Here is a 9948-nt window from a genome sequence, read left to right on the forward strand (position 1 = left end):
GCCCTTCATAAAGAACTAGCCTACTAATTATGTCACTACCAAACTGTCCAGATGCAAAAAACAACAACAACAACATCTTTAAGTTATTAAAACCCTTAGTTATAATACCCTGGCTTACAAATATTAATGAGGGTTTTCATAACTTAAAATAAAATGGTTTGTTGCAACTGTGCGCTGAACCTTATTTATTAAGGACTTGTTCTTACATCTTTAAAAAAAATATCAAACAGAGAAATAATGCCAAAAATAATATGATCATATTTTTTGAGTATAGATGCATGAACCAGGCAGGAAATAATATTTATGGTTGTATACGTCTTCACGATTTAATTCTCTAGATGGCGCCATTGCGTCTCGTATAAAGAAGCGTCACGGCAACTGACAAGAAATTATAGTCTATAATTGTAGTCCATCATCATAATCCATACTCGAGCAAAAAGTAGAGTGTGTATCTATATATATTTCTAAGAGCATGCTTGGTTTGATGCTTATTATTGAAAGAAAATGCGTTTTGATATAATTTGTCTATTCGTTATGGCCGATACCAAATCTGAATAGTGACCAAAAACTTTTAAATTAATTACAGGACCACATGTCATGAGATAACTTTGCAAATAATCTCAGCCTGTAATTTGTTTTCCACTCTCACTCTTTCTGTCTGGCTTTACACAAATAACACTTCGCAGCTTGCAGCGCGCGCACTCTCACGCTCCGCACAAACAACAACACTTGTTCGGGCGCGCGGCGCGGCAGAGCCTGCTTAATATGCACGCTCACAGCCGCACGCTAGGCCATCGCTTTCTGCCAGCCTTGTGATTAATTAACATCCAGTTCGTAACCCCCCAAATTAGCGCCGGAGCACACGGGCTAATGAGCTCACTGTGATCCTGTAGGTTACAATAACTCCATCAGAACAAGCACAGGCACTGCGCGCTCACCGGACTGGAGCTCAGTGCTGTAGTTGTACGCAAAAGTTGGTAGGCTAGCCTACTTGATAATTAAATAGGCCAGAGTCAGACCAAGGCTACTTGTCACACTTTTGCTTTGGTTTATTTTTCAAGTCAATTACTGTATAAGTTCTAAAATGCTATTGAACATTTCCATCATTGTTGGCCAGGAAAAAAAGACGCATTAAAGGGGTGGTTCACCTACAAATAAAAAATGTCATCACTTATACTCACCCTCAAGTTGTTCCAAACCTGTATGAGTTTCTTTCTTCTGTTGAACACAAAAGAAGATATTTTGAAGAATGTTGGTCACCAGACAGTGGATGGCACCCATCGACTTCTATAGTAGGCTCACTAGGCAAGTTTTTTTTTGGTAAGACTTTATTTTACAGTGTCCTTGTTACACGTTACATGTACTTACCATAGTAATAACGGTCAATTATGCATAATTACATTAAACTAACCCTCAACCAAATCCTAATCCTACTCAATCTCTTTAGTAAGTACATGTAGTTAAATGAATATTACACAGTACTTAAATATATAATTACACTGTAACAATGACACCTTAAAATAAAGTGTAACCTTTTTTTCCTACTATGGAAGTCAATGGGTGCCGTCAACTGTTTGATTACCAACATTCTTTAAATATATCTTCTTTTGAGAAGAGAGAAACTCATGCATGTTTGGAACAATTTGAGGGTGAGAAAGGGTGAACTATCCCTTTAAAAACAATAACCTGTCAACAATAGTGGGGCATGTTGTCACATTGTATGGGGTAGGTTTTTAAATTGTAGGAATGGATTTTAAACCTTTATTCTATGGTTTTTATAAATATTTTCTTAAAATTAAAGCAAAAAATTTAAGTGTACCACAAAAATATCAAGCTATTGTTTCTGTGTAAACTGTAATTAATGAATTGTCATTTCTTTTGAACATGCGCTCACGTGTCCATATTATCCCCCGGGACGCCATTAATCCGCCCCACGTCCGTCGGCCATTTTCATTGGGTGAGGGAGGGGGGGTATTCAAGTTTTTAGTTCACTCTTTAAAACGTGAAATGCCATATTTATAAGCCCGTATTTATAAACACATTTGCATAGATCAAGATGAAAAAGTTGTTTGAATTGGGGGGCCATTTGCATTTGGCGAAGCATATGGCAGAGCTGCGGAAGCCACGGGCCATGCCTTCATTAAGCCAGCTCCATTTCATCAGAGCGGAGCGCTCCCCACCACGCTCCCCCGCCGAGCCGCCTTCTGTCCCCGAAGGTTCCACTGACAGGGGACAATATGTCCCCAAGGTGAAACGCACCCCGGTCCCAATGATTATTTAATCTGACTCACGCACCGCTCCTTAAGGGAAAGGGACAGAGAGGGACAAAGTGGTGCTTTTTTTTTTTACTTGTAGGATGGAAGTGCTGATCTACAGGTGAGGCGACTGACACGTGTTGGCTGAGGATAACAGGGTGTTTAGTTTGGCTACGAGTGCGTGCCGAAGGAGTCGTGTGAGTAGGCAAGAGCACGTTTATGGCACGGGCCTCCTTTGCTCTTGCTGTGGCTCAGAGATAGACAGAAGTACACAAGCACATTGTTCACAGCATGGCACATTGGATTACAAACAAATTCACTGAATTCAGTTCTTTACATACTGTAATTTTAGGCCTGAAGGGCAAATACGTTCTTTATTGGCATGTATGGTTCCTTGAAGAACCTTTAACATCCTTTGAACCTTTCCTGCACAGAAAGTTCTTTAACCTTCTGGGGATCTGAGGTGTTTTCTGGCCCTGGAGGTGTTCTGACATGCTCTGACATTTGTGCTTATTTCTGTTACTTGTGACATTTTTATGGCTAAAGTCTGATTACACTGTATTTAGCACAAACTCTGCTACAATAATATATCTGCAGCATGTATGTAAAAGTTTGTAGTTTTGAGATAATGACATTTATGCGTGGTTTGTGAAAAAAACACAACTTTTGAAAATTGTATCACGTAGCCTATAATATTTGCTTCAAAACTTATGTGAAAATCATCCTGAATGCTCATTCAGATAAGACAAAATATTGATTTAAAATTTGTAAGACGTGTTTTGTGTAAGAAAGCTTTATGCGAGTAGGCATAAACACATCCTGAATATTTATGGATTTCACACCTGAGAAAGACAAAGACCCTCCCCTAATGGCCCTATAAGGTGCTATCAGGCCCTATCATTCTGAGCAACCTTGCACAAAGAATGAGGAGATTTAAAAAATAATGGCTTTTTGATTGTTTGGATTTATTTACAACACAACAACAACAACAACAACAACAAAAAAATATATATATATATATTTATTTTTTTCACAGTTAAAATGGTTCTTTATGTTATAAATATATAAATATAAATATTATAAACGGTTCTTTTAAGAATGCATCACTGACAATTTCTTTGGGGGAACAAAAATGGTTCTTCTATGGCTCCCTGGACAGAGCTTTCCATTAGCATTCCCATGTTTTGCCTTGTAGTCTTATTAATCATAAAAATGTTAATTGTTGTCTTTTAATTGCAGTCATTATTTGCTAATGTCACATATTACCAAAGTAAAAATGGTCAAATTAAACATTTCCTACTGTGTTTTTAATTAGCCTTCGGTAAGAAAGCTAACAGCTTAGCATTTTGGCTTAGCAATGCTATCTGGTTAAGATTAGTTGGAACACGATATCGTAGTAATATTAATATTAATCTTTTTTTAGGCAGGAAGGATCTTTTTTCCTGCTCTAAAACCACAGGAAAATGCTGATTGAATGATGGAACAGTAACCTGTGTGTACAAACAGCTTCTTATGTTTGTATGCTGAGCTCTAATAAAGGCGCCTCTTCAGGTAGGTTCAGGTAAAAAGGATATGTTACATTTTAACACATTTTTCGAGTGACTATTTTAACACGTTTTGTGTTATCTTGTGTTAAATGTGTTTAAAAAAACAAAAACAAAAAAAAACGCACTGTCCAACCGACTCCCAACACTTTGCTGCTTGCGTCACTTCGTGAGCCGTTATTTTTCTCAGGAGCAACTTGCAAGTTCCCTCGTGCTTCAACTTTTTATCATTGGTAGATATCTTTGATGCGTGGAGGTAAGAAACATGTCTGTATTTGGCAATAGAGGCTTTCAAAATGCCTTTTGTGATCATATGTAGACAGTCGAGTGGCATTTTATACATAAACTCTGCAAATAAGCCGGTTAGTCTCGAATGGCGGTTTGAGCCGGGTTCGTACCAACCAGTGCCACACGATTTCGGTGGTGTGAACTTATTTTAACGAGCTTCATGGTTTCATTTTTTCGATTTATTGTTAGTAGAAACGCCTCTAATTAATCAATGACACGTTATAGTCATGCCGCGATTCGCGTGATTTCTTTCATTGGAAATGAACCGAGGTTAGGCCGTAAGTTAGGCCTATTGTGTAAAATGCCCTAAGAAGTGAACATTATCTCTGACGCTTACGTTTTTCTTGGCTTTCTAGGAAACGTTGGCTTGGTGTATTCGTTGTGTATAAATAACAAATGTGTCTTTATTTGCCCTATTGCAGCTTTGAATGGAAGGAAGATATGCGAGAGGCTTCATCTCACCGACCCTCACCATCACTTGTATGCTGAACTCGACCAAATCTGTAAATAAAAAATAATAGTTGCAACACACTAATACACCTATACACTATGTACTTATGCACTGTGTACTCAACTGTGTAGTTTATGCATTTTATAGTGTTATTTTGGCTGTGTCCGAAAGCTTAAAGTCCAACTGAAATCAAAATTGACCCTATTTACTTTGTTAGCGCATATTACTAGTCTTGTGGTGAACAATTAATCCGTGCAAGTTAAAACACAGAAAAAAATTGTTTGCCGTCGTAATCTTTAATCAAAGTCTGAAAAGTTACTTCCGGTCTGGAATGGCGTCCCTTCTCTGAAGACGTAGGTTTGAGGACTTGGGTTGGGAAACGCTTAACCACTCCCTTCAAATCGTTAGTCTGTAATGAGCGAGAGATGGAGAGGAAGAGCGCTAGAGTAAAACCCTGCCCTCTGTTCAATATTCCGTTTTACTGGGAAATACGTCACAGCACTGAAGAAAAGTCGTTTTCAACTTCCGGTTCACGCAGACTTTAAAAATGCTGTCTTCGGAGGATCCAAAGCAGAAAGGCATCAAGGCACGTCCGAATCCAATGTTAGCTTCACTTCCTGTCTCCTGAGATACCTTCATCTGATTGATTTTTAAAGGCAGCATAGATGTGTCCTTCACTGCCTTTGATATCCCACAATCCTGTGCTTTCCATTCTGTGAGAGTTGAGCTAAAAAAAAAGAAAGATGGTGTCTGAAAGTTGTGGTTGGTGGTCAGTTTGAGTGAAAATGTATGTTTTCGACCAACATTTTCCACTTCTGATGTCAGTTATAGTGAGAAATTAGCCTACTATTAGGCTATAGTAATTAAAATGTCACTATCACCAAAGCTCGCTCTATTTTTGTGTGGATCATTAAACCGTTACTCTGCTTCAGAAGTCTGTCCGTAATCAGTTTCATGAGGTTCCTTTGTGGGCAAATGCTGCCTGCAAACTCATTGCCCATAAGGCAGTGTTAGGCAACAAGTCAGCTGCCTAAGTTTTCAGACGCAGCCATTCTCATTGCATTCAACATTGGAGTCTGATGCCCCTCCCCCTCTGCTACGTAATTAAAGCTGACAGTGAGTGACAAGAAGTGTCCAACATTCCACTCATGTTTTTTTCCGGTCAATTAAGTGCATCATCTGAGTATTTAAGGTGTACTTTTTCTATTTGGATTTTTCATTGTAAACACACTTTTCGGCATATTATTTTACTACAAAGCTCGTTAAATAGTGCATTAAGTATGCAAATTGGGACGCACGGATTTAAGATGCTGTCAAATACCCCCCTTTTTAAAAACTTTAAAGTACAAATTTGATTAATCGTTAACTCTTCAGGAACTTTTCACTCAAACAACAATGGTAATTACTATATTTTATGTGACATTTTTTTGAATGTTGACTATTTTTGAATGTTGACTTTATGTAAATGTCATAAAAACTACATAAATTTTTAACTACGTTAGTGTTTTTAGTGCATACAAGTTTTGCTCGATTGGATAAAAAATAACGACACAAATTGTGTAACTATAACACAGTCTGTAAAAGATTACAACACATTGTGTTAAGAGGAATAACACATTGGTTGAGTTAAAAGTAACCAAAATGTGTTGTCCTTATCTAGACACCAAGGTGTGTTAAGAAACAACACAGTTTGTGTTGTTTTCAACACTTCCTTTTTAAGAGTTTAGCCTTGTATAGCCATGTGTAATTCTCATTGCTAAAACTAAGAAGAGCCATAAATAGACTCTTCTCTCTCCAGGTTTTGATGCCGGCAGATTTCTTGGTTTGCAGAAGTAATTGCATTTTCTGTGTTTCTAAATTTAGACCCAGGTGTCTGTTATAGCATACGGTCCAGATATATCTACATGTGACCACCTGTGGGTTTTTAAAAAAGAAATGTTGTTGATGACGCAAATGTTGTTAATACGTTTTCCATTTGGACAAGACCACCTATCACCTGTTTTTATCATGAGTGCGATAATTCAATTATGAGAAAAGTGTGTGAAAAGTGTTTTGGCCTTCCTGCATGGTTGAAACCAATTAGTGTAGTAAGAAGTTGAGCATAGATAGATAGATAGATACTGTAGATAGATAGATATTAGTATTTTGTATATTTCATCATATTTAATAAAATATTTTTTGCAGACCAAAAAAAAAGAACCCTGTATTTCCCAGAATCGATTACCTGTGTTGATGGGTTTTTTTTTATTTTTTTTTATTGCTCTTCCTATCATTCCAATTCAATTTCCTGTGAGGTGTGGCTAATTCAATTCAAATTCACACTCATTAATTTTAAGAACTGAATTGCTGCTCTCATATGTTAGGAAGTCTGATTCATTTTAGAGAATAGATTTATTTTAATTTTTTTTATTTCATGTGAATTTAATTAAATAATTAATCGTCTGATTAATTTAAGTCCTTCTGATTTGACTGTTTTATTTGTCGTATTTGGAAAATTAGGCTGACAGCATCACACAAATATGAATTTATATTCTTGCAAAACCCTCTTGTGCCAGAAATATATGGTCTGAATAAATAGCTTAAGTGTAGTTAACTTTAGTTAACCATAGCGTTAACTACTCACAAGGGTAGCTTGACTTAGTTAAATGACTTGAGCTTGTTGTAGTTAGTTTAAAAGTAGTCCAACAATTTTCAGAAATGATGTTTTAAAAATAAGACCTGTCAAATGTCGACTGAAACTTTTCATGGAGAGTTTTCCTTCTGACGGCATGATAAATGAATGAATACACATGAGATGGCGTCAGCAGCCCCCGTTGTCGCCAGAGCCCTGGAGAAACAGACTTTATAAACACTGGGCTTCTCCGTTAAATACACATCCAATTCAAAATACTAGTTTAATTAATCTGCCACTATGATAATGAATCCAGTTGAACCAATAACTAGACTTTTGCTCGTTATTCAGGGCGGCAGTGGCGGCGAGTAACCTAATATTTTCTTGTCGCTTAACTGAAGTTTAGATCCGAGGGCTTGCGGTATAGCTGCTTTATTAAGCCACGATTCTACATATTTCAGCTGGGAAAAAGCATCCAGTCCCTTTAATAAGTAATGATCGCCGAAGATCAGAGGAACCGTACAGTAGAGCAAAACAAGTTAAGCGCGAGTTTTGATAATGATGCTTAATAATTCAAAGTGTGTAATTATCCCTTTATGGGGAAGCACAACAGCGGCGGGATGCTGAAGGCACATTGGCAATTAGTGCAAGATCGAGGTCAACGGATCAGACCTGGACGTTAAGGGTGAGGGGGTGACCATTTAAGAACAACACATTTGAATCTTGTCCTGGAAAATGTACAGTTTTTTATTCTTTTTAGCCACAAAATGTGTTCATTCTCTCAACCAATTATGAAGTGCATCTTGGGATGCCATTTAAACTGCATGTAGGGAGTTCAGAAGTATGCTGGATTTGGGTTGGCCTTTATTTTATTTATTGCTGCTCAAATCGTCCAATGAATTGCTGTTAAAGATTATTTTTGTATTTTTTTTGGTTTTCAATTTTAAGAATTACAGTTTTTATTAATTTCTAAGAGTATGAGATTTAACATTAGTGGAGATGTTACCTCTTAATGGAGAGAGAGTACTGTTACCCAATTTTGCAATGGAATGTAAATTAACGCTATGTTTAGCTGATTTATTTTGTCTGACCTTGAGCTCAAGGTTTTTTTCTTGTTTGTTTGGTCTTGAAGCTTATTTTGAATTTGCCCAGGCCTCTTGTTTTCACATTTTAAAATTGTGAGAATTTCTTCTTCTTTTGTTGATTAATTTGTCAGGTTTAAAATTGTTGCGTCTTCATGGAGTGACAGTACGGTTACCTACTTTTGGCTGTGAGAAATCATTTGAAATCTCTTTTGTAATGGAATGTGTTTGTAAAGTAATTCTAGGTTTCGCCTCAAGCTCAGGGTCCTCTTCTTTCCGTTTTTTTTTTTTTTTTTTTGGTGTGTATCACTCTTGACTTTGCCCAGACCTCTTGTTTCCCACATTTTGGTGTTGCCAAAGGTCTTGAATTTGCAACTCAAATAATTGGGATTAATCGTCTCGCTAATCACTGTATTTGTTCTCCCTCCATTTGTGTTTCACAATAGGTGGGGTGGAGAAAGAGAAAAAACAGCTGAAAAGAATCAGTTCTCCTATTAAATCACTATCTTTCAACAAGCAGCTCTCTCTATTCACGCGAGAGGGCATTCAACGAGGGCTGCTTGGCACTCATTGTTTGGTTAAATGAGTAATCATAACATCAATGAGCCGCTGAAATGCGACGCAGAGCGCATTGACAACCTTTGTGCCCCCGTGAGGAGGGGGAGCTAATTTGATCACCGCGATCTGGGCTTCTTTCAGCCACACGCCACCACAGCCAACAGCTGGAGGGGGTCCGTGCCCCGAACGCAGCCAAAAAGATGCTACAGAAGAACCATGATCAAACCTCTATTGAAAGAATGAGAGATGCGCCTCAATAGCCCCAGCTTTTACAGGACGCCACTTTCAAAAGCTGTTTGTGGGCTTCAGGCCAGTATCAAGCACCGTTTCTTGCTAGTGTCATGAAGAATTGTCTCACAATCGGTTGTTCAGCCCTGTGAGCCCTAATTGCCAGATGGTGGATATTTATCTCCCCCTTCTTCTCTTGAAAGTTGCATTAATTGCAGGGCTGCCCGGGGGCTGAGTCGCACTGATCAGAGTGATAGGAGCCGCCATGACCCTGATTAAACCCCTCCACCCGCATCCAAACACCCCCCTCCTTGCCCCGGTGCAAGGCCTTCCCTGCAAAGGTGGCGGTGACGTTCTGAGGGGGTTGGTGCGACCGCCTCACCCAGTCATTTGCCTATCAAGGCACCTGGGCATTGACACTTCGGAGGGGGTTGGGAGCGCGCAGTTGCGAATACGGGCGATCATTGGGGTGAATGACTCCGGTTGATCGGCTCGGGGAGGGTTTTAGCCCCCTAACGGCTGCACCCTCTTTCCGAGCCTAGGCTCGTTTACATATCTCCCAGAGATGTAATTGAATTAAATGAAGCTTCTGGAGGGCAGCTGTGGCAGCTGCTGTTTGTGGCATGTCAAAAGGCCCGGCACTTTAAGAGCACTTACATATGCTCCAAATTAGCAGGTCAGATAGGCGCACGCTCTCGATGACAGGGGCAATGCTGCCAGCGCAACAAGGGGCCCTGCAGCTGTGGGCAATTCAGCCTGATGGGTCTTTATCACGGGTGCATTATCAGTGTGTGTGTGTGTCTGTGTGTTTGTTAAAGGGTGAACCGCATGCGAGTGTGCTGCAGGTCACTGATAGTACGGAGCACTAACTGTCCCACTGGAGGCTAATTATTTGTGTGGACTCTGGGTCAGCGAGTGATTTGAATTTGAT

The sequence above is a fragment of the Leuciscus leuciscus genome (genome assembly GCF_965113295.1).
Source record: "Leuciscus leuciscus genome assembly, chromosome: 9".
NCBI classification, from domain to species: domain Eukaryota; kingdom Metazoa; phylum Chordata; class Actinopteri; order Cypriniformes; family Leuciscidae; genus Leuciscus; species Leuciscus leuciscus.